The sequence below is a fragment of the Diadema antillarum genome, unplaced genomic scaffold, assembly GCF_040938485.1.
Source record: "Diadema antillarum isolate AM-2024a unplaced genomic scaffold, OU_Dant_1.0 seq00002022_RagTag, whole genome shotgun sequence".
Taxonomy (NCBI): domain Eukaryota; kingdom Metazoa; phylum Echinodermata; class Echinoidea; order Diadematoida; family Diadematidae; genus Diadema; species Diadema antillarum.
In genome coordinates this window covers 464647-491911 of record NW_027272677.1, presented here as the reverse complement: position 1 = coordinate 491911, position 27265 = coordinate 464647, and the positions used below count along the sequence as shown (strand labels likewise).

The window sequence follows — 27265 nt, the reverse complement described above, 5'->3', positions numbered from 1 at the left end:
GAAAAGTTTGAATCATTTGGTTTCAATAATATTCTTCATTCCTCTGTTTACTTAGATTTCATTCATTTATTCCTAACGCATATTTTCGCATCATCTAAAGTAGCAAAAGTACCCCCTGTTTTAAAAAGTGGTGATAATTTAGATTTCGATAACTAACGCTACGATATCAGCTCTCCCGTTCTTTTTTAACATAATATTTATAATTATTTGAGAAATTCTTCATGAACAACTTTATACTATATTCGTCTCATGCAACAATTTCGTCAGATAATGTGAATTTCGTTTAGGACACTCCATGTTGAAAGCTTTTCCTTGAGTTTATACTGGCCAGCAGATACCACAGCAATCGATTAAAAACAGTTTTAGTTTGTATATTGTTATGCTCACTGGCGTAGCCGGGGGGGGGGGGGGGGGGGGGGGGCGATGGGGGCGATCGCCCCCCCCCCCCCCCCCCCCCTAAGATTTGGACCGGGGATTTGGGAGGCGGAAGAAAAAAAATGCGTGTATACTGTATATGCATGCACATGAAGCGGGTCTCCTTTGCAACCTTTCATCAAATAAGATATTTTTTGAATATTTCACTCAAAGTGTGCACCAGATCGTTGAATTTCAATTCAAAATATGCAAAATCTCTCGTGCTTGGGAGGGGGATACCCCCTCCCAAACCCTCCCCCTCTGTGCCTCTTTCCCTAGCTTAGTACACTTTTTAGATTTACAAAAAAATTATGAATAATTCTGAGTGCACAAGACTTATCACTTATATTCCGAAAACTCAAGGTTCCCTCATGTATAAGGGGAATTTCCCCTTTTAATCGACCCTTTCCTCCCTCAGCCCCCCCCCCCCAATCAGTTTTTTTTTTTTTGTGATTTCCAATTGTTGATTCCATCAAAAATGCGTAGATGAGATATCTCAATTTCAACCTTAAAAAGGCAAAAGCTTGATCGGAAGGGAAGGGTGGGGATAACACTCGCCCACGCCTTCTCCCTGCTCCCCCCCCCCCCTTCCACCATGCATAGAAGTATAGACTGTGGCTATACCCAGATCGCTTTATTTCAATTCTAAAAACGCAAAAGCTCCGCGAGCGGGAGGAGGAATCCCCCTTCCTCTATTTATACCTCACTAGACTTTATACATACACACAGATGGTGCACATTCGGAATAAGAGCTAAATTCCGTGAGTTTATCACTTCGATAAAATGTATTGCACCAAAAATTTGCAACAGATCGCTGAATTTCAGGGGGGGCGTTTCATCAACGAGTTCGTCGGAGGTTTTCACCGACAAATTTGCTATCAGCCAATCAGACGCAAGGATTTACACTGACAACTGTTAAAAGCTAATGAAATCCTTGCGTCTGATTGGCTGATAGCAAATTTGTCGGTGAAAACTCCGACGAACTCGTTGATGAAATGCCCCCCTGGTCTGAAAACGCAAAATCACCTTCGTGTGGGAGGGGATATGCCCCTATCTACATCCTCGTGTGCATGCTTTTTCTGTTTGACTGCTGAACAGACAGTGTTCATGATATTCAGTGTAAGAATTAATACAAGAAGATTATTTAAATGATACCATTTTATAGGCAATTGTTCAGTAATAATCTACACTAATTATGGCTGCAACTTTAAACAAGTGGGACTGTTTCATCTCGTTAAAACACGCAAAAACATGCATCTAATTGCACCATTTGCAACATCAAAATGCAAAAAGTTCTTACCGTGGGAGGAGGACACCCCCTCCCACACCCTCCCCTCCCCCCTCGCTCTCTCCGCTCTCTCGGGTTCAGTCGCGTTCATGATATTCAGTAAAAAGAAGTAACACAAGAAGCGTATTTAAATGATAGCATTATTTTATAGGCAAATTGTTCATTGATAATCTACATCAAAATATACTGCAACCTTAAACAAGTGGGATTGTTTCACGTCGATAAAACGCGCAAAAACATGCATCAAATTGCACCATTTGCAACATCAAAATGCAAAAAGTTCTTACCGTGGAGGGGGACACCCCCCTCCCCTCCCCCCTCGCTCGCTCTGCTCGCTCGGGTTCAGTCGCGTTCATGATGTTCAGTGAAAAGAATTAATACAAGAAGTGTATTCAAATTATACAATTTTGTAGGCAAATTGTTCAATGATAATCTACATCAAAATATACTGCAACCTTACACAAGTGGGACTGTTTCAACTCGTTAAAACACGCAAAAACATGCATCAAATTGCACCATTTGCAACATCAAAATGCAAAAAGTTCTCACCGTGGGAGGGGGACACCCCCTCCCACACCCTCCCCTCCCCCTTCACTCGCTCCGCTCGCTCGGGTTCAGTCGCGTTCATGATATTCAGTGAAAAGAATACAAGAAGTGTATTTAACTTATAGCATTTTGTAGGCAAATTGTTCAATAATAATCTACATCAAAATAAACTGCAACCTTCAACAAGTGGGACTGTTTCACGTCGATTAAACGCGCAAAAACATGCATCAAATTGCACCATTTACAACATCAAAATGCAAAAAGTTCTTACCCTGGGAGGGGGGACACCCCCCTCCCACACCCTCCCCCCCCCCCCCCCCCCCCCCCCTCGCTCGCTCCGCTCGCTCGGGCTCGGTCGCTTCGCTCCCTCGCAGACTAACCGCCCCCCCTAAGATGAAATCCTGGCTACGCCGTTGGTTATGCTTTCGATCACTTTACATAGATTTTCGCTTGGTAAGTCATTAATGTGAAATTATTCGCTTAGAGTGATGGCGTCATCCATATTCTACAATCACTGTTACCGTTAGCACAAGGCTGAAGATTGGAGAGTCTCAATCTATTCTTAATTTGTATTTACTTTGTGTATACAACACCTATTATAACACTATTACATGCCTTCATGAAGATTGCGATTTTAAACTTTAATTCTCTAAACCCTTACACACCAATATTTGGGGTTACTGTAATTCTCGTAATTTCTGTAATTTTAAGTTTTCATTATCCGCTCCTACACCAAAATCAGACATACATCAAGTAACGACACGAACGAGGGAACAGTACCCTGTGAGATTAAATGCTTTACTTTGAAGTAGAAAGTGTAAGTGGTGTTATTCGAATACTGAGACCATGGACCTAGGGCCCATGCTGAGACAAAGAGACATTCAATCCATACATATTTATATTGACTATGTATCAGGACATACGCAACATAACTCTATAGATATCACTTTTTTTTCCATTTATTTGCTTGGTATTGATATAGGCACCTACTCTTTATAAACGTTAGAACGTCAAGCGAATTTCCAGTTAATCTTAATTGAGTTCATCCTTGAGCAAAATATGATTATTCTTTAAATCTTTTAAAGGTGAAAAACTGACCACAGTACACATTTGCAGGAGGTATATGAAAGTTAGTACAAAAACAAAAACAAAATATTCCTGTGGGGGGGGGGGGGGGGGGGGATGGGTGTGAAAAGTGTACGTGGATTACCTTAATTGCCCCTCGGCCTTGCCTATTCCGGCCTCTGCAATGCTTGTTTTTATATAGGTTGGTTTATTGTATATTGCTGAAATTGGTCACTTGTTTTGTCGGTTGAGGTTAATGGCGATCCTTATATTAACGCACCTTTCCAACCTCGGAATTTCGCTCTTGAATAATATATGATTTGCAAATTAATGTTCTGCTTTTTTTTTACTTTTTTCTTTATCATTTTTTCTTCGCTACTCACCTTTTAATGTTGTGTGATTTTGTTATCTTAAATACGCAAATCATTTAAATGATGTGATTTTTATGTTTGTTCTAATAGAATATAGGTTTTTAAAAACTTCAGGAATTTTTTCCACTTCCGTTCAGTTGTTCTTTTCTCTTTACAAAGACGCAACTCGTCTTACGAAATCAATTTTCTCAGTCACAGATTTTTGTAATTTCTGATACTTCGTTATGAGTCTACATCATTAATGCTAATAGTTTGGTAGAAATTTCAGACCCGGAAAAGTTGTTAAGTGCAAGGTTTTTGTGTTGATTCGTGTTATACAAGAATATTAAGGTAAATTTAGCTTGCTATCTATGCGATATGTTGCCGAGTTTGTCGCAGGAAGCCTGAAAACAATTACATGTATAACAAAGCCTTTTTCTTTTGTTTTGTTTTTACTCCAAAAGAAAATCTGATAGAAATCATATGATTCAGGAATACGCCAGTATGCTGACAATGAAGACAAAACACATAACTCAAATCTTATCCAATATCAGAACTGAACAAGAGTGTGAAAAACGAAGATACCAACTGAAAGAAAAAAATATAAATGATTGCAATGTGAGTCCTTGACAGTAATGATATTATATAATCTTATCATATATGTGAATAACAACATAAACAGTATATATATGAAAGCACATCCATTTCAGTCCTTTCTCGTAGACTCACCGTTATACACATAAGATTCTTTGCTTTGTTGTTGAACAAAATTTAAATCTACATTCATTCTAATTCAATCAGTCAGTGAAGCATGATATGCAAAAGAAAAGAATACATGTTTACAAAGTAAGTGCACTTCCCTCCAAGCAGCATGATACAGTTGGGATGTGTTTGATTATACAATGTAGATTAAAAGATAGAGTCAGACAATAATCTAGTATTGTGCGAAAGCAAGAAGGAAAAGGACCGACAATAATCCAATAGGGAAAATAATCGTCGCATATGAACTTTGTCCTTTTCATGCATGGCGCAGACGTGCGGAGTCCCTTTACGCAATTTAAAGAGTGCGCCCCCACCTAGAGGCCATCTGACGAGGTGGCCGAGTGGTTAAGGCGATGGACTGCTAATCCATTGTGCTCTGCACGCGTGGGTTCGAATCCCATCCTCGTCGTACTTTTTGTTTTTGTTTCTAAAGTAAAAGGTCCAATCCAATGTACCATAAACCACACGAAATCGTGCGATAGTCAGTTAATAATCAACCATTGTACATTATTTTTATTACCATGGGTCAGGGTGATAAATAAACTTTCTGAGGTATAATCATTACCATCATCTTTAACATTATTGCTAAGGTCAAAGTCATGATGAAGATTGTTTCCTTCCGTTTTCATTTTTTTTAAAGCGCTTTGAGCATTTATGTGGATGGTGCTGTATAAATCACTGTTTATTATATTATAGAACCAGATTCAGTATTATTGTATAGCGCTATCATAGAGTTATCATTTTCTACGTTTCATTTTGGATAATCAACTTTCCTGGAAACCGCACAATGGTAGCTTATGCCAAACTATTTTTCGAGATATGAGTATTATCAACACGTTGGTTTTTTCCCCCCTTCCCTATGTATATTGTATTAATGCTATTCTATAGATCTTCGTTGTCTGAATCATGGAGTGCCTGTATGGGGCAACATGTATCATGGAAGTATTTTCATCGCATTTTATTCCTAGAAAATACTTCATTATCATTATCTGCAATATTCCTCCTAATTCACAGACTGATGTATTATTCTCTGAAAAGAAAAGTCTGAAATAACTAGAATTTCAAATGGGGCAATATAATGTATAAATCACACAATAATATCTCACGTTTTCTCACGTACCGTCGTGTTTAGGAAAAAGAAAAAAAAATACATCCATGAACATCCAACACGTCGATCGAATGAATATACCTTTGACACTCACAATTTCTACAAAATCAGTTTTTGTCTCTAGCAGCACTATCCTCGTTCTGGAATTTCCTGTAACAAAATAGGGACTATACCTTCGAACTGAAACTGAAGAAATCTTTTTTTTTTTAGCCTTTACATGTACCAAGTCTTATCTGAGGCTCATCATTGTTGATACCATTATTGACAAATGCACACATTTCCCTAATTCAGACACAAATTGCCTCTTCCTAACTAGCCGCAAGCATTTTCTGCACTTCTGCGATCATGTACCACTTGTTTCTGTTTTGTAAACTTCTGTGATGAATTTCCTTTGTGCGTACTGTTTTACATGCGTAAGTTTTCGTCCCCCCACCCCACCCCCATTTACTTAGTGGACTGCGCTTTCTTGAATGCGGTTCATTCAGAAAGCGCTTTTGTTCTCACTTCTTCGGTTTTTGTTTTTGTTTTCTTTATGAACAGCAAGGGCCGCTTGTAAACGTCTCTCTCTCTCTCTCTCTCTCTCTCTCTCTCTCCCTCTCTCCTTCTCTGAGGGGATCTGCACTACACAAGCTAAGCTAAGTCATCCCTTCAATTATTTCTAATAGCCAATAATTATACCCATTATTTAGTAAAACGTCGTTTTTTACCTTTCATGTTAAAATTCACATGGTGATGTAAATGTTTGAAATACTTTGTATTTATACAATCCGATGTGTTTATGATTGCGAATATATTTTAATGTAAAATAAATGAGTAATCAAATCAAATCAAAATAGCCATAATAAAGAACAGCAGTCGTAGTAGCGTAGTTGATTGTATAGATTTTATTCTACTTATCGTCCAGCTTTAGCGTGTCTTTCTTTCCTAGTACGTGTGGGTAGCAGCGTATGGGCGCACTTTGTCTTTTTTCTTTTTTCAAGTTTAAAAGGACTGTATCGCACAAACAAATATCCGTACAATTGCTATAATCATACAGGAAACGTGAGAGTTACGTCATTTCTCCTTGTTATTCGTGTACCAATAGTAATTGCTGGTATCTTCCATTCCAGTTTGTGCGTGTGTATATACGTGTATGTTTGCGCGCACTCTTTCTTACGTTGTAAGGAAATTGTCATAATTGTAATTGTATGATGTCTGTATTCATACTGTATTTCATTTTGTGCCAGTAAAAGCAATCTCACAGGATTTAAACCTTCACATGGTCTACAATATCAGGCTTTCGTTTTGTCTTCATCTCCCTCGAGCCAATTTTGTTTTCCCACTATAGTTACGTTCAGACGGTGATCCTTAAAGGGAACGCAAACCCAAAGAGCAATGTGGATTGAGTGAAAGCAGTAACATTAGTAGAACACATCAGTGAAGGTTTGAGGAAAATTGGGCAATCGATGCAAAAGTTATGAATTTTTAAAGTTTTGGTGTTGGAACTGCTGGGTAAGGAGATTACTAGAGGCTATGACGTATGAGTGGACTACAATATAAAGAAAATATAAAGGGAATTCAATAAAAATTCATTTTTCGTGAAAATTACTCATTCTATCAACTTGATACTGACATATGTTAGGGGTAGCACTTATTCCCCCTGCTTTCTGAAAGCGGTTAGTCAAGTACTCTTTCATTTTGCCAGAAAAGTGAATTTTTGTGGAATTCCGTTTATATTTTCTTTATATTATTGTCCACTCATACGTCATAACCTCTAGTAGTCTCCTCATCCAGCGGTTCCAACACCAAAACTTTAAAAAAATCATAACTTTTGCATCGATTGTCTGATTTTCCTCAAACTTTCACTGATGTGTTCTACTAATGTTAATGCTTTTACTCAATCCACATTGCTCTATGGGTGTGCGTTCCCTTTAACTTCAACGTTGGCTAACTTCGGGGATAAGCTCTGGCCCCTCAAGTTAGCTAACCTTGATCACCGTCTGATAATATCAGATAGAATCCCATCGGCTTTGATGTTTTAGGCTTGAAGCATCATTTCCAACACTCTTCCATAGAGTTTGGATATGCCACCCAAAGAAGTGCTTTTTAATTTTTAACAACATTTTAAGCCGTATTTCAGAGGATATATTTCAATCCTTTATAGAACATGGTGGTAATATTGTACGAAACAAATCCTTGCATTTTTTCCTCTCAAATCTCAATGTACGAACGCCCTAGGACTGAAAAAAAAATATAAGAAGTATATTGGTATCTCATAAAAACTATATGTCTAACCCGTTTGCACTTTTTATCTCCCTCCCTCTCTCTCTCTCTCTCTCTATATATATATATATATATTTCATTAATTGATCCACGTATTGGCGGTTATGCGGTAGTAGTTGTTTTCGGGAGGCCCCCGAAAATTTCATGTAGGATTAGGGGAGTCAATTAAAACAAAAGAGAAAAAAACACCCAGATCGATTACCTTATTGCTGGTATCTCCCCCCTGCCCCACCACCCCTCTCTCCCATTATATACATGTAGTTATGTGTGTGCACGTGTGTGTGTTATTAGAGAGAGGGGGGAGGGGAGAGAGAAGCTATTTTATCATGAACTTTAGTGTGAGAATATAATAATAATAACTAATAATGATGATGATGATGATGATGATAATAGTAATAATAATAATAATAATCATTGTTATAATTACTATTAGTATTATTATTATTATTACTACCACTACTATCATTATTATTATTATCATTATTATTATTATTATCATCATCATCATCATTATTATCAAGAACAGTTTATGTATGCTTAGTATAATATAGACAATGCCAGGACCGATAAGAAAAAAAAAGAAGAAAGAAAATGACTTAATGCAGTGGCTGTCTTACACTTACAAGGTAATGATGTCATCATTTATTGTTATCATTATTTCAAACATGGGAACCTTGCTTCAACAGAAGAAATTTCATTGACTTCAAATTTAAGCCAGAATTTAAATAACATTGTTGACATCACACAGTGCCATGAACTGAACTGGTAGTCTGCAAGAATGGAACAGATGTACAAAGAATGTATACACTGAAGTGTGTTTGTCAAGAGAGAGAGAGAGGGAGAAAGGGAGAAAGGGGGAGGTATATAGGGAGAAGAGTGAGGATGGGAGAGAGAAAAATGTGAACGGCCTGAAACACAAAGGCAGTTTTGTCAATGATCAAACTGTTCTCTACTATCATATCATTCAAGTTTATTTCCAATCAGCAAGAATACAGCAATTTGATACAGTGGGAACAAACACTGAAAGAGCCAAACAAACATATACAAGTAAAAATATCTAATACAGGTACCATTATGATTAAATATCAGGTAAGGACCGATAATGAATAAAAAAAAAAGAGAAGGAACTACACAAGTTCATGACGGTGGGGATCAAAGGCAACAAGCCTTGTAAAACGTTGACCACCATATTAATTATATGTACGAAATATACAAGCTGTTCAGGAAAGAGAACAGCAAAAGGAAAAAAGGAAAGGCATTAGAGATTTTACACAACGATGAATGTGCAATTCGATTCAATAAGAATTTCACTTCAATGTTTGAGAATACTTCACCATACTGTAACCTTTAGAGGACATGGACATTACGGATGGCAAGGTTATATCTATTCATGCCAGAACATAAAGGAGATTCAAGTCAGGTAAAGTAAGGTAAAGTTTGGGCACTTTATAACACACAAAAGAGTATTGAAATGGCTATTTTTCCCCCAAATAATCAGTTAATCAATCCCACTGTGATTGGCACTCAAATGACAATAAGTGATGTGTAAAGAGTGATCACAAAAATTATACAATGTATTTTGTGAAAATTTGTCAAGTGATAAGGAATACCGACACCTTTAGCAAAACAACTGCATATTTATGACATTAATGTACTCATTTCACGAGGATTGTCATCAATTACACTCATAAGAATCTTACACAAGATGTCAGATATTCTCCAATTAATAGATCATACAGCAACATTTTAATAAAATTTCTTCATAGGTAAATATCGTAAAGAGGATTTAGTAAAACACAAGCACTATGATCTATCACTGATAGACCAATCACTCAAATCAACCAGTTCATTATTAAATGAATCAATTAAGTTGCTGACTTCATTGTGAAACATGAACATTTTTTCACTGGACCCATCAGCAAAAAGGATAGCATGTAAAGTTCACTTTGGCTAATACCATTGATGTAAATCAGAGATAACTGGCCAAAAATGAAATCCTGAGGCAAAAAAGGTTTAATAACAATGTATAAAATTATGATTGTCAATCATTACAAACTGAAAGCAAAAGGAAAGATAAGGCCAAGTAAAAAAAGAAAGTAGTTTCTCGTCCAGGTTTTTTGAGCAAGGCGATGAGGGAGGTTCTTACTATTTGATATCTTACTATTTTTTCGAGGATTGTCAAAATGAAAGTAATATGTGTTTCTTGTCCGGTAATTCTGAGAAAGGTAACGAGAGAGGGCTTTACTATTTTCTATATCCAATTTATGAAATGAAATATCACTCTGGTAGCTGTGTTATGAGAGACCAGGTCCCAAGTGTATGTCTTGCCTGCACTCTGTGCATTTTCAACCAAATAGATATAGATCTTGTCGCTATGTACCATACTTGAAATGAAACTTCATGAATGCAGAAATACATTTGCTTTTTCTTTCCACTACAGATGTCAAGGGAAAATGACCATCTTACTCTCTAAAAAAAATCGAGTGAACATTTTCACTCTAAAAAGAGTGAATACAAAAAAGAGTGAATTTCGAGTGAAATTGGAGTGAATTTTGAGTGAAAATGCTCATTTTCACTCATTTTGGAGTGACGTCAGGGATCACGCGAAGATTTTGGAGTGATACTGGTATTTAGTGTTGTAATGGCATTTCTGATACCAGTGTACTTGCAATTCTGATGTATTGTGCTATTAATTGAAACAGGTATAAAACATTCTATCAACAAATGTACGACTGAAATAAATTCCATGATATTCAAAACACTGCTTTATCATTGTGTTTGTGACTTTTTGTGTCCACACAGCTGGTATATTGTAGGCCTATCTGCATCTCTTCACAGTACAATTGTAGCACATTCAACTGGAAACTGGCTGGTACAATTGCAGATGGATGTCAAAATGATACTGATATGGCATTATAGCATTAAACATTTAAAGATGTTTCTTCGTATTCTAAAAAGACATTTGATAATCACTCATCATTTGGATGATGAATTTATTGTATCACACTGCAGGTGATACGACTCACGGCCGTGTCCGTGAATTTACATCGTAAAGAAAAGTATCCCGCAGAAATACGAGACAAACCAGAATCCGTGGAAAAGTTATTTATTTTGTAGATACACCCATTTAATAATTCTACATTTGCTGGAAAAGCGCATTCATTTTCTCTTCAAAATAGAACAATACATCGCCGTCAGATGCAACGTTAACAGAGCAGTGTTTGAGCCTCTACACATTCGAATGTGTTCATGCGTGCGTGCAGACAGCTGACAGACCAAGGGGGGTGGGGACCCTGGCAGCTAGCTACAGACACGCATACTAGTATATATACGCGGCCGGCACGGCCACTGCACTGGCACCAACCTTCCGACACCGCACACACGTGCACATAGTCACAATGACATGAAAATGTAAACTCGATACAATCCTCACAAGCATTTGTACAGTACAATTCATCCCTTTAAAATATGAGAAACGGGGAAAAATACGAACAATGCGCGAAATATAAGTGGAATACTAGTATCAGCGATCGTTCGCAAAAGATGTTGCCGCTATCGCGTTCACGACATACCGAGTGCGCTGTAACAGCCCAGGCCCGCGCCCGCGCGCCCATCCAACTACAGTTCGACTGCTTTTGTGGGTCATTCCTTCTTGCCGAGCTCGCAGTGTGAAATGCATGCGTTATTACATACGCACTACGGCAGCTACAGCTGTACTCAGCTAAGATAGAGGACGCGTACACATCACGATTGGTAGGTGAATTGTCAATTTTGTGTTTTCGGCGGCCGAAAAAATAGTAAATATCAAAAAAAGTCGATGCGGCAACTGAAAATCGATGCGGGCGGAGAGCGGGCTTGGACGAGAATTATGAATTTCTTGGTATTTTCAGCGCCATTTTGAAAATTTTAATAGTAAATAGTAAAAAAATCGATGCGGCGGCCAAAATCGATGCGCGCGAGGACGAGAAACTGGTTTCTTTTTTTACTTGGCCTAACCACGGAACACCAAAATCTTGTAAACTTGGAAATGGAAACTCGAAATGGTTAAAAAGAGAGCGTCAGCATTATATCACTCAAGCAACATAATGATAAGACCTATTGCAGCGGGGTAAACGGGAGAACATACAACAGTAAGCTGCGCACCTACTTGTAAAGAGTGTAGTTCATGAGCCACGATAGATCTACGTTCATGCCCTGTCCCTGGAAGCTCCTTGTGCGGATGATTGTTTTTAGTTCTTTCACGTGTCTTTCTTCAAATGCTTCCATGTCCTTGTATAAAATGCAACATTGCAGATCTGTTAGTGTGTGATTTGTTTTGTTGAAATGTTGTGTGACTGGATGTTGTGTTTGACTTCTGATTATGGTGCTTTTGTGATTGTTGAATCGTTGTCTGAAGTTTGTTGTTTCTCCGATGTAGACAGCCAGGGGACATTGCTTGCATGTAAGGCTGTATACTACGTTCTTGCTGTTGCAGTCCCCTGATTTTGGATGGAAGGTGTGGCCGGATCCAAGTTTGATATCTGTATCTGTGTATCAACACTTGAGAATGGGCGGCGAGACGCTCGAAAATTTGTGTGAAGAAATAAACCATTGGTGATTACAGCATGAACTTTGTTGCAGTTTTGTTACTTAGATATATATGCCTGTGTGTGCCCTTTAGTGTCCTTTTTTGAAAGCAACCTGCCTTTGTCTTTGCCCATTGAAATGAAAGATGTTCCACCATCCTTGTTTTTATTAAGTATTAAATATTCTTCGTTTGAGTGATTCTTGTTTGTTCAAGCAGAGACCATGGAAAAGAAATGCAACTCCAGCAGACTGGAAGAGGAATGTGAAAAAAAAAAGGGGGCTGAGGATCACTGGTGAAGCATATACCTCAACCAGCAGAATAAAAATCCCAGCACGAGTACCTGGACCATCGCGTATTAATAGCTCCAGGCTATAGTGAGGTTTGCTCTCAGGAGGAAGCTCCAGGGACAAGCTACACAGAGCACGTCTCACTCTGAGAGGATCAAACCAAGGAGCTTCAAACACAGCTCATTGATCAAACACAGGGAAAAGGGTATACAATCAATGAAGACCTTATGCCACTGCGTTTTGCTGACTTGAGGTCAGCAAAGGAGTGCCCCAAAGTTGCCAGTGTTTCTGTACCAGCTTTGGGAGCATCGTAAGCAAAATGAAGACAGGAGTCTCTGATCTCTTTGACATTGGTGTCAACAATGTTGATTACTCAAACTTCTGCCTTCATTTGTTGATGTAGTTATATCTTTTAGATTTGAACCGTGATTATTTTGGTTAATAATGGACCTTGATGACACTAATTCTAATACTACATCATATAATGTAACAGTAAATCAACTTACTGACTTCATAGAGCTAAGGATATTAATAACTCATTTAATATTTCAAACATAAATTTTAGATCATTCAATAAGAATTCAGATGCCCTTAATGTATTTTATGGTAATTTGGACTTAAATTTTGATGTAATTTCTTTATCAGAAATATGGAATGTGTCAGATAAAAATTTGTTTTCCACCGACGGGTACAATTTTGAAGTAAATGTGAAAAAAGGTACCGAGCAGAGACTATTTCACTTCAGAGTGCTTCCTTTTGGTGTTGTCAATAGCCTTGCTACTTTTCAGAGACTGATGCACCATGTATACTAGGAGACCTCATTGGTACATTGTAGATGTTGATCCGTCTATTTGGACGACATTGTTTGCTACTCAACGAACATTGCAGAACACCTGGTTGACCTACAGAGTGTGCTCTGTATATTGAGAATTGGGGCCTCATAGCACTGTCAATGCTGAAAAGTGCCAGTTCTTGCACCGGGAGATGAGATAACTTGGGCACATTGTTAGTGCAGGTGGCCTGAAACCAGATCCTGCCAAGGTCTCAGCAATTGAACAAAACATATGTAGAACCTGCATCAGTAAAGGACCTGGAGAGGTTTCTTGGCCTTCTTGGGTGGTACCAGAAGTTAATTCCTAGGTTCACTGACTTAGCTGCACCTTTGTATAGGCTGAAGAAGAAGAATCTCCACTGGTAATGGACAGAGGAGTGCTCAGCTGCTTTCCAGTCATTGAAAGATGCTCTTACCAGAGAACCAGTGTTAGGTTACCCAGATCGGCAAGCTCAATTCGTTGTGCACACAGATGCCAGTGATGTAGGTTTAGGGGCTGTTCTGAACCAAAGACAGGGCTCTGAGACCCAAACCATAGCATTTGCCAGCCGTACATTGTCTGGTGCTGAAAGAAACTACAGCACCACAGAAAAGGAATGTCTCGCAGTGATATGGGCTCTTGAAAAATGGAGGCCATTCCTAGAGGGTAGACCGATCACCAGGTCCTCTGCTGGCTCTTTTGTAAGAGGAAACAACTGGACAATTGGACAAGGGGGATAGAGTGCATATTAAGACATATCCCATCTCAGACGCAAAGAAATGCTTCATCCCACCAGCAAAGTTGGCACCCCACTGGTCAGAAACCTTTCTCGTTACGAAAAAACTAACCCCAGTCAATTTTGAAGTTGTCAGTGAAAAGGACAAAGAAGAGAAACGTGTGGTACATGTGGACAAGCTAAAAGTTGTCTCTAGAGTGTAACATATATACATAAAGGCAAAACTGAAGGACAATCAAGACTGAAAGGTTCATGAAATAAAACTGAAGGACAAACAAGACTGAAAAGTTGATGAAATAACACTCTCAAGTCATGGTGTTGGGTCAAAATTTAAACAGAAGTATATGGCACCACCCCTCACCTTTTTGTAATAGTGCGGTGGACTTGTTAGCCACGCATTCTTTATGACTGAGTAATTTGGTTGTATTACATGTTGAAGAAAGTGTAACTCAATGATTGTTGTGTATATTTTTCATACATGTTAGTGATGTTTTCAAAGTTTCATTGTGACTAAACAGCCAAAAATCATTGGCTCACATATTGTTATGTAGATGTGCATGGTTTGCTCCCTCCCTTCTGCTGTGCTGGGGAGTGGAACATTTTAGTGGAACATAAACATTGAGTAGGGAAAATCATACTTTAAGCATTACTGAGGTATTACACTGTTTTGTTGGAAGATGTAACTCCCATATTTTGTATTGTGTTGTTCATGAATGATTAGATTGGAATTAACAAGATACAACTGTACTGAGGTGTGAGTTAGAGCTGATGTACTGTCAAAATTGAGATTGAAACATAATTTTGTCTCACAAGAAGACTCAGATTATTTATGGACGTTACATGTACAAATTGTAGGTTGAGTGTTAATAATTGAATATGTGTGAGGAGTCTGTTAGTGTGTTAGACATTCAAGCTGGTGATTAGCTTAACTAAAACGTGATGACAGAATTCTAGTTGCATAATGCACAGTTATTATATATGATGTTTAATAACTTTATTATGCTGATGGGTTGGAGTACAGAAAGAAATTGTAGTTATGATTGTTCTCTCTGCTCTCACTTTGTATTTTGCGGGGTTTTTGTTCTTGTTTTGGTTTCTGTTTTACCTTGTTCCATATTTCCTCTGTTGGGTGCTGACTTTCGCAGTGCGAAAGATTAAATTCTTTCACCCCCCTACTTCTTGCGTGGTCTCGACTCTTTTGGCATATTGAGTACATCCTGACAACGTGACACAATCACCCCAAGACCGGACTACAAGCTCCCATGAGTACTAGTATATATTTGATCCCCTTTAGGTGCCTCACAGGCAGTTTTGAAAATGCAACATGCTGGCATAAATACCAATGTGCAGCAGATGATTAACCTGGACTCCAGCTTTTACCTACACAGTGAGGGGAGAGTACTAGTACCTTTGATATAGTACAATGGAAATGAAAACTCCCGATATGTCTTTGGAGTGAAGACCTGCTGACACAGCTCAACCAAAGCCATCGCAGCAGGCTCCCTGCAGTTCTAACCACCAGGCTGACCATTAATAAGAAGTGTCTGACCCTCATGAAGCCAAGGACTGAGGGCAACAGCTCCAGTTAGAGTAAAAAAGCCCTGGAGGAGACTCACAGTGAGTGGGGCAGGAAGATGATTGGAAACCTAGCAGCGTGAGCTTCTTAAGACTTTCATGCCACTACTGAGAATGGGTGATCCAACTACATAAGGGTAAAAATGGTCACAAGTCATATACCTGGTACATGTCTGCATACCAGTAAGGGTTGTAGGATTACAAAAGGACATTCTTTTTTTTTTTTTCTTACTGCTGTCCATTTTGTGCAAGGGGTCTTAATTTTGCCTCAGTCAAGGCATTTTTGTTTTTGTTTTTACCAAAGCAGCTCCCCAAGGTCATACAGGAGGCTGACGAAGAGTGGTTAGCCCATGTCCTTTACGACGACCAAGATCATCTTGGCATTTCATACTGTCAGAATTGGTACATGCCGCTACCACCTCCACAGAAATCATTTTCACCGTCATTGCCAGGGGCAGGGGATTATTTTTGCCAAAGGCTGTTCATGTGGGCACCCATGAGGATGTTTGGGATCCCATTTAAGTGCCCAACATGCAAGGTAAAAATGCTGCATGCGGGTATTTACACCAAGGCGTGGCAGGTAATTGACCTGGACTCCAGGTACTACCTCATCACGGGAGAATACCCTTTATGTGGCAAGTGCAAGGTTCCAGTGTGTCCATGGAGTGAGGATCTGTTGTCACAACTCCATCCAAGTCACTGCAGCATGTTTACTGCAGTACTCACAACCAGACTGGCCCTTGACAAGAAATGTTTAACTCTAATGAAACCAAGAACCGAGGGCAACAGCTCAAGCTACAGCCAGAAAGCCCTGGAGGATGTCCATAGTGAGGACTGAGGCAGGAGAGTGATCAAGTATCTGGCAGCATGTGAGAATCACAAGAGGGGGCAGGCTTCATGCAAGCTGCCAGTTTATGAGCCACTGCCTCCAGTGGCTTGAAACAGTACATGCAAACCACATTTTGGGTCACCTTGATGAGCACAAGAACATTATCATCCAGACACATGGCCGAATACTCAAAATTGGCTCGACAAAGAAGGTAATGTGGCCATTATGATATTTTTATATGTTAACAGTTGGAACTATACTGTGTATAATATGTAACAAATATAGTTGATACAGCCAAGGGTGTTTGAAAGACAAGGGAAGCACAGCTCCTTAACTTATAACTTGAGCTTTCATGCTGATATAACTTGAGCTTTCATGCTGAAAAAATCAGCTTGACTAGAGGTGTGAAACAGACGTGAGAACAATCAACTTTATTTTTATTGAGGTAGAGCTTGTACCTTCACCAAAAAAAAAAAAAAAAATGTTACAGCCTAATTCCTAATCTATTGCTATGATTACATATGTGTGACTACCTCATTTCATTTTTGTTTTTTATTATCACCTGACAATTTGAGAAATTGTTCAGCTATTAGAAAGAGAAAAGTTATTCACTTCATCATAACCTATTTATCTTCTAAAATTATTTTGAAAGTGAAAGTCAAATTTTCATTCACACTAGCTTTAAAAAGTGTTGATTTGATGATCATAAGACTGGATACTGTTCATCCTGTAAGCAATATCAAGAAAAGTCGAGAAGAAATTGTTACTCCAAAAGAGTGAATCTGTAGTTGCACATGTGAATTGTGAATTCCTGTTCACCACTCTAGAATTCAAATCATATTCATATTTGTTGATTTTTATGCCTCTACTTCGATGATTGTAACATGTCTAACATTTTCTGTGAGTCTATTTGTACACCCTACACGTTAGATATGGTTTACTTCCTACTTTTCTCCAACATGACGTATACTAGTGGAGTTTTTGTTTTGGGGTGCTATAAGAAAATCTTTAATAAGAATTTCAGTCTTGTGATGTGGTTCAGCTTTTCTGAACAACTCATTTTCATGCTTTCAAAGAGCCAAACTTCTAATGATGTATGAAGAACAATTGCAAATCCTTCCCCAGCAAATGGCAAATGCCAAACTGTATAGGAGCTTTAGACGGGAAGCACATCATCCTTTGCCAACCAAGAAATTCAGGCTACACTTTCTGCCTCAAAAAAACAAAACAGAACACACATCAGTTGTCAATTGCGTGAATGGAGAATTTCATACTTTACTGCTATGACTGCATGTATATATGTGTGACTACCTTGTACGTATCATCACTTGACAATTTGAGAAATTATGCAGTTGTTGGACTGAGGAAAAAAAGTTATTCAATACATCACAACCTTGTTATACACTAAAGTAATTTTGAAAGTGAAAGTCAAATTTTCATTCACACTAGCTTTAAAAAGTGTCAATTAAATGATCAATAAAACTTTGGATACCGTTCATCCCATACAATTTCATGAAAAGTTTTGATCCGACTACATTTAGGGTCAAAATGGTCACAAGTCACATACATGTCTACATACCAGTATTGGTTGTTGGATTATAAAAGGATATTTTTATCTATTTATCTATTTTCTTACAGTGCTGTTCATTTTGTACACATATACAGGTCTTATTTTGCCTCAGTCAAGGAGTTTTTTTTTAGCAAAGCAGTTCCTCGTGGTCATACAGGAAGCTGACGAGGAATGGACAGGCCATGTCCTATATGATGACCAAAGCCATCTGGGGGTTTCATACCATCAGAATTGGTACATGCTGCCACCACCTCCACAGAAGTTGTTTTTACCGCCATAACCAGGGATTATTTTCGCCAAAGGCTGTTCGTGTGGGCACCCAGGAGGATGTTCGGGATCCCATTTAAGTGCCCAACATGCAAGGTAAAAATGCTGCATGCAGGTATTTATACAAAGGCATGGCAGGTAATTGACCTGGACTCCAGGTACTACCTCGTCGGAGGAGAAAACCCTTGATGTGGCAAGTGCAAGGTTCTAGTGTCTCCATGGAGTGAGGATCTGTTGTCACAACTCCATCCAAGTCACTGCAGCATGTTTACTGCAGTACTCACAACCATAGTGGCCCTTGACAAGAAATGTTTAACTCTAATGAAACCAAGAACCGAGGGCAACAGCTCAAGCTACAGCCAGAAAGCCCTGGAGGAGGTCCATAGTGAGGACTGAGGCAAGAGAGCGATCAAGTATCTGGCAGCATGTGAGACACACAAGAGGGGACAGGCTTCATGCAAGCTGCCAGTTTATGAGCCACCGCCTCCAGTGGCTTGAAACAGTACATGCAAACCACATTTTGGGTCACCTTGATGAGCACAAGAACGTTATCACCCAGACACATGGCCGAATACTCTAAATTGGCTCAACAAAGAAGGTAAGGCCATTATGATATTTGTACATTAACAGTTGGAACTATGTGTATAATGTGACAGATATATAGTTGATACAGCCAAGGGTGTTTGAAAGACAAGGGAGTCACAGCTCCTTAATCTATATTTACTTGAGCTTTCATGCTGAATTGGGAAAATCAGCTCGACTAGAGGTGTGAAACAGACGTGAGAACAATCAACTTTATTTCTGTTGAGGTAGAGCTTGTATCTTCACTAAAAAATAAAATGCTACAGCCTAATTCCTAATTTATTGCTATGATTACATAGGTGTGACTATCTCATTTCATTTTTGTTTTATCACCTGACAATTCCAGAAATTGTTCAGTTGTTAGAAAGAGAAACATATTATTCAATTCATCATTGAAACCTAGGTACCTCCTAAAATTATTTTGAAAGTGAGAGTCAAATTTTCATTCACACTTGCTTTGAAAAGTGTTGTTTAGATGATTATTAGACTTTGGATACTGTTCATCCTAAGCAATATCAAGAAAAGTCAAGAAGAAATTGTTACTCCAAAAGAGTGAATCTGTAGTTGGACATGTAGCAATTGTGAATTCCTCTTCACCACTCTATAATTCAAAACATATTCATATTTGTTGATTTGTATGCCTCTACTCCGATGATTGTAACATGTTTTACATTTTCTGTGACTCTATTGAATTTGTACATCCTACACGTTAGATATGGTTTACTTCCTTACTTTTCTGCAACATGACGTATACTAGTGGAGTTTTTGTTTAGGGGTGCTATAAAAAAAAAAATTTTATAAGAATTTCAATCTTGTGATGTGGTTCAGCTTTTCTGAAGAACTCATTTTCATGTTTTCACAGAGCCAAACTTGTAATGATGTATGAAGAAAAATTACAAATCCTTCACCAGCAAATGGCAGTATGCCAAACTGTATAGGAGCTTTAGACGGGAAGCACATCATCCTTTGCCAACCATGAAATTCAGGCTACACTTTCTGCCACAAAAAAAACAACAACAACAAAACAAAACAAAAACACACATATCAGTTTTTAATTCTGTTAATGGAGAATTTCCTAATTTAATTCTATGACTGCATATGTGTGACTACTTTACTTTATTTTTGTTTTATTATCACTTGAAAATTTGAGAAATTATTCAGTTGTTGGAATGAGAAAAAAAAAGTCATTCAATACATCATAACCTTGTTATCCACTAAAGTTATTTTGAAAGTGAAAGTCAAGATTTTCATTCACACTAGCTTCAAAAAGTGTCAATTAAATGATCAATAAAACTTTGGATACTGTTCATCCCATGCAATTTCAAGAAAAGTTATGATCCGACTACATTTAGGGTCAAAATGGTCACAAGTCACATACATGTCCACGTACCAGTACGGGTTGTTGGATTATAAAAGGATTTCTTTTTTAACAGTAATGTTCATTTTGTACACAGGTCTTATTTTGCCTCAGTCAAGGAGTTTTTCTAGTAAAGCAGTTCCTCGTGGTCATACAGGAAGCTGACGAGGAATGGACAGGCCATGTCCTATATGATGACCAAAGCCATCTGGGGGTTTCATACCATCAGAATTGGTACATGCCGCCACAACCTCCACAGAAGTTGTTTTCACCGTCATAGCCAGGGGATTATTTTCCCCAAAGGCTGTTCGTGTGGGCACCCAGGAGGATGTTCGGGATCAAATTTAAGTGCCCAACATGCAAGGTAAAAATGCTGCAGGCGGGTATTTATACCAAGGCATGGCAGGTAATTGACCTGGACTCCAGGTACTACCTCGTCGGGGGGAGAATACCCTTGATGTGGCAAGTGCAAGGTTCCAGTGTGTCCATGGAGTGAGGATCTGTTGTCACAACTCCATCCAAGTCACTGCAGCATGTTTACTGCAGTACGCACAACCAGACTGGCCCTTGACAAGAAATGTTTAACTCTAATGAAACCAAGAACCGAGGGCAACAGCTCAAGCTACAGCCAGAAAGCCCTGGAGGAGGTCCATAGTGAGGACTGAGGCAGGAGAGTGGCAAGTATCTGGCAGCATGTGAGACACACAAGAGGAGGCAGGCTTCATGCAAGCTGCCAGTTTATGAGCCACCGCCTCCAGTGGCTTGAAACAGTACATGCAAACCACATTCTGGGTCACCTTGATGAGCACAACAAAGTTATCACCTAGACACATGGTCAAATACTAAAAATTGGCTCAACAAAGAAGGTAAGGCTATTATGACATCTGTACATAAACAGTTGGAACTATGTGTATAATAAGACAAATATAGTTGACACAGCCAAGGGTGTTTGAAAGACAAGGGAGGCACAGCTTCTTTATCTATCTTTACTTGAGCTTTCATGCTGAATTGAGAAAATCAGCTCGACTAGAGGTGTGAAACAGATGTGAGAACAATCAACTTTATTTCTATCGCGGTAGAGCTTGTATCTTCACCAAAAAAAAAATTTAAGAAAATAAAATAAAATGAAATAATAGTCTGGGGAGACAAGCCCACATGTCCGGTCACGTGTTCTGTTCCCGCCAAGGCAAACACGTGTATATGCCTTGGCTCAGCACTCCTATACTGACAAAAGGTGTGTGAAAAGCAGAGCTCAGTACAGTCACCAGTAGGATTTAAAAGCCTACAAAAATCATCAGCCGAGAATGACAGGGCATTCAGACACAAAAAATTTATACTAGAACTGTATAGCTATACCAAAACGGTATAGCTATACGACGGTCAGAGCATCGTTTCGAACTAGAACTCGACAACGAATCAGCATTCCGTGTGCGTCTGAACGTATGGCGACCATAGAACGGTATAACTGGGCAGGGCCTAATGTAAGCGCGCGAGAAAGGCGACCCCAGCTCTCACTTCCGCTTCCGTTCCTCGACCTTTAACACAGCTGTTTTCATTGACAATGCTCTCGCGATGACTCAGATGTGTAATTCAGTACGCTCTCGACTCACGTGTGTAATAATAGTACATGTATTATGCTTTGCTGTTGTTTTGACATCATGAATTGGTGGTGCTGGTACAAACCTGGTAATCAGTGGTATACGAATGCGTGCAACCAGAACAAGAACCAGAACCAGTCTGATCAAAATAGTAAGTAAAAATGTCCAACTCTTCTAAAGAGCGAGGCGACACGTGGAGTATTTTGGAGATAAATTGCTTGCTAGACGTGTGGGGGAGCAACCGGGTACAACGCATGTTCGCGGGGACCCACCGAAACAGAGAAGTGTATGAAAGAGTGAGCATCAGTCTGAGCAAACTTGGCTTTGAACAACGATCTTGGGAAAAAGTGAGGGATAAGGTGAACAGGTTGTGTGTGGAATATATAGGAAAATTAAAGACAAGCTGAATAAATCAGGTGAGGGCAGGGATGAGATCCAAATACCAGAGTGGTTCAAAACCATGGACGGAGTGTTAGGTACTAAACCTGCTACGAAGCCTTCTACAGTCTTTGACAGTGGGACTGTCTCTGCTCAAAACGAGAAGGAGTCCGATGAGGAAACTGAGCATACAGCAGGTACTGGTAAGTAATTAAGATTAAAGAAATCAAACTTTTTACTGAAGGTATGAATTGATCAGAATCGTCTCTCCATTTGTTCAAAAATAGAATACCAATACTATAGGTGATCAAGATTGGTAATTATAAAGCTTCTATTCATAGCCTAAAATTGTAGCTAGGACACACTCATTGCATTTAATACTGTATTAATGGCTGTCTTTTCCAGCACATGCAGTGTGGAACCACTAGACTCTGAAACAAAAAATGAAAAAAAAAATGCTTAAAAGCAACAAAATGAACGACATCTGTGCCTCTGAAATCATACCCTACTCTCTTAATTTCTAGGACTTAAATTTTAAATCTTTCTTACGACTTAAAATATTTTTAAGTCTTTAAGACTTATTTTTAAATAGGTGGCTTCGATTAAAAGTTGAATGTCGGTGCTGGTTCGCAATCTAAATCTTACAAGGACTTAAAACTTTCAGCCAATCAGATGACTTGTAAATGACGTCATGTGCTTGAATCGCCTAAAACCGGAATTGCCCTGGCCATCATTTTGCTTCATGCGATATCGATGCCCAGATAGCGCGGTCGCAGGCCCGTAGCCAGGGGGGTGCGTCGGGTGCGTACGCACCCCCCCCCCCCAAATTCTGAAAGGTCCACTTTTTCATAATAACGGTTTTTAGCAATTCTCAAGATAACAATCCAAATAAATATAAAGACACATTATATGCTACGTAAATGTGGAAGAGTACGTTTAACAATGTTAAAAATAATTGTACGAAACCCTTTTGTTGTATGAACCATCGGATCGTTCCCATGCACACAAACACAAATGTTATGTATCAATTTGTGCGAGCTATTACATATTGAAAACTTTCGGTTATCTGCGAAGCCGCGCTTCTGCGCGAACGCTACAACACGTAAAACGGGTCAAAAATCGACGCATTTTTCCACAAAATCTGCCATAACTTTTAAACTGTTTAAGAAGCAAACTTGGGGCGCCCGGATTCTGAAAGTGGATACTTTAGGGATTATTTATGTGTATATATCTTTATTGTAACATTTGTAGCAGTGACGCAAATTAGATCAGAAAAGTACCTTATGAGTAGAATTGTCTATGGCGAACAGTCCAAATTTGACGAATTTGAGCATATTTTGCCGTCTTGCAATTCTTCCAGACGGGATATCTCGAGAACGGAAGATCGCACAAACTTGGGGCGCACAGTTTCAGAAAGTAGAGGTTCTGCCCATTTTTGTGACATAAGAATCTTGTCCATTGGTTGAGCAGTCCTGACGCAAATTTGCAGTAAAGCTAGACTACCCATTCACAATTGCTGTCATAGGGAATGTGTACAATCCATACAGAACTATCACGTGACGAGACTACCAACGAAAATTTGAGCCGTTGACCTTCACTGTCTGCCGTTGTCAGCAGTGTGACAGTTCTATTGGTTCTCATTTTAAAGTGAGCCAAAACCTAAGAACATTCTCACTTATAATTTCCAAAGAGTATTATGCAGGCATGCAAACTCATTTTAGTTGTATTTCATTTAAATGTAATAGGTAAGAGGGTATGAGAGAGAATGGAAAGTGCTGAGCTATGAAGTAAAATGGTAAAGTAAAAAGTTTGTCAGATAGTATTACAAAAGCCTGAATATTGCAAGAGCTCCGGAGTAAAAGCAGTCAGTGAAAAAACCCTATGTATGATAGCATTGTGAGAGCGTTAGACTGCATTGTGACGCATCGTTATTTAATTTACATTCTTTATTGATATATTTTCATAAATATCTCAGGTAATGAGTCGGATTGGATTACAATTCTCACTTACAGCTTTGTAGAAGTCTGAGTCAACAGTATCACACAGTACTTCAAGACATATTATAGTACAAACGATTTCTTGAGCCTGCACCGTTTCAGGCTCTGTTCTGGATACGGCGGTAGAAACTCATTCTTTTTTGTTGTTTATTTTATCATTATTTACTAATCTCTTTTCTAACTTACAGGTAGCGGATTTCTTTGCAGGCCAAATTCGGAAATGTAGTGTTGATTATTACTTATACATTTTCTCATGTTGTGACAGTTCTATTGGTTCTCATTTTAAAGTGAGCCAAAACCTAAGAACATTTTCACTTATAATTTCCAAAGAGTATTGTATGCAGGCACGCAAACTCATTCTAGTTGTATTTCATTTAAATGTAATGGGTAATAGGGTATGAGAGAGAATGGAAAGTGCTGAGCTATGAAGTAAAATGGTAAAGTAAAAAGTTTGTTAGATAGTATTACAAAAGAAACTCATTCTTTTTTGTTTGTTTATTTTATCATTATTTACTTATCTCTCTTCTAACTTAAAGGTAGTGGATCTCTTTGCAGCCCAAATTCGAAAATGCCTAGACAGCTAGTAACCAAATATGCTACTATAATTTAATAAATAAGAAATAACCATTCCAGTATGTATCTTAGTGTGCACAGTAAGATAGATCAAATCAAATAGGAAAACATCTGAGCACTAAGCCTGAGGTCTGAATTTGCACTCAACTTCTTCCAATGGCTATTAAACGGATGTTTAATTTTTGAATTTCACTGACCTCCAAATTTCACAAAGAAAACCTTCTTAGCATGATGGTTAATATGACATTTGACTGATATTGGAGATGTTTGCGAATCGGATCTACTACCTTTAATATTATTAAATCTAAAATGATTATTTGAAAGTTCAGAAATGCTGGAAATATCCTACCACAAGGAGGCAAAATATAAATGGTTCACATTTACAACTCATTTTGTTTTAAAAATTTTCTTATTTATTTTCGTTTTTGACAAACTCGCATACCAACGGCTGATATACTGTATAGTAAAGTGAATGTTTCATCTTACAAACAGCATCCAATGGGATGGAAAACTCCAACTGAAAGGTGGACACCGTGACCATACTCGCTAAAGAAAACGCGTAATAGGGGTCGTTTTTTCTCACGGATTAGATGGAAAGTGTGATGTACTAGCGTATATAATCAAAGGGTATCAAAAAGGCCGAAATTTGGGAAAATGGTATATTGTTCAATCATGATGAAGTACTTCTTTAGGGTGCAGGAAACATTTAAGGAATACTTGTTTTTAAGGCCCGAAAAAAATCATATGATCATTACTCGTTTAGGGGCCATTTTGAAGGTCCATGTATGAGCATGGTGTTCACCTTTTAATTGTCGCTACCCCTCCCGGGACAGTATCAAAGGACCATTTTGTTAATTAACGCAATCCCCCCTTCCTTTAAAAATCCTGGCTTCAGGCCTGCTAACGCGGGTATACAATAGAAAAAATAAAAGTTAAAACAACACCAGGAAAATCACTATTCTCAATTTTGCGGCGCGCTACGCGCGCAGAGTCTCGAACACAATTAAACTTTGCAACTTCCTGGCAAAATGAGTTTTTACTATTTCCTAGATGAAATACCGTAACGCGATTGCATGCAACAGACAAAAATACAAATTTCCTCGAGACTTTAAAACGTCATTAAAACAGTCAAAATTCACAATTTGCGGCGCGCTTCGCGCGCAAATTCTTATACAACTTTTGTAGTTCAATCGTCCAAAGAATATATATATAATTGTGTGTGTGTGTGTGTGTGTGTGTCATCATTGGTATTGGTACCGAAGGTCCGTTTTTTTAGTGACCGCACCCCCCCTTGAAAAATCCTGGCTACGGGCCTGGGTCGTACACACACACATGCAGTGCACATACCATATCATTGCAAACGCTATTGACTCGAACAGTTGGTCTTGAAGGCAGAAGTCACGCAGGCCGGAGTTTTTCGAGGGCATTGGTTCTGACGAAAGCTTGACCAAGTTGCTTAAAGGTCAGCTTTTTGCTGTATGAATGCTTAAGAATGTGTTTGATAACTCTGGGACTCAGTAGCCAAAGATAAAGATGTTAAGATGTGCACTACATTTTTGGCGAGTTTGAGCCTTGCCGCTGTTTCCAGCGCTGTCCGCGAAGCGCCAGTGCTAATGTTAGCTGTTCACGGCTAGTGTGTCTAACATTGTATCAAGTTACATGTAGGCTAACGTTATACTGGGGGGGGGGGGGCTCTATCTCGGTGAAACTACATGTAATAATACAGGGACTCTTATAAAGCGCTCGTTCTACCTAAATTTTACGGTGTTAGGGTCTAACGTTAGAGTAGAGTGTGTTAGATCAAGACTAACGTCACACTACAGTGGGTGTAACGTCGTGTCTTGACACTTAAAAACTGTTAAACTAACGTTAAAAGGTAAAGCCATTAAAGAACAGGCTACTGTACTGTACTCGTAGTGTATGCCTAAACTGTCGGTCCACCCCTTCCTACACTCATGTAAGGTTTAATTTATCAGTTTCAACGTAGGCCTTAGGCCCTATGCTGTGATAATATGTAGGGCCTATGCTCAGTCAATATATGACGTTTGACGTCTATTCTGTAGTGTTAGATGGGTTTATACTTCAGCATTATAGGCCACAAATAGTAGGCCCTATATTTTATGGGCGCTAAAATAGAACTGCGACCAGCCCGAACACGAAGCCCCCTGTGTGATGAGCGCCCGGGGTTTAGGGTGCCACTATGGCAGTGCCATAACAGTGCAGTGGCGTCAAGCTTTGAACTTTAAAGACTGAACTATCACATTTTGGTTACAGGGTAAAAAGAGTAGAAAACGCTTGTGAATATTCTGTGATGACATGTAGGCCCTATTTGATCATTTGGA

The 27265-nt window shown here is 38.8% G+C and overlaps 1 non-coding gene across 1 annotated transcript; it reads left to right on the top strand.

Annotated features, from left to right (window-relative positions):
• Positions 1-4752: 4752 nt before the first annotated feature.
• On the top strand, positions 4753-4834 carry Trnas-gcu (transfer RNA serine (anticodon GCU)). The gene has a single exon. It is a non-coding gene; the product is annotated as a tRNA-Ser (tRNA).
• Positions 4835-27265: the final 22431 nt, after the last annotated feature.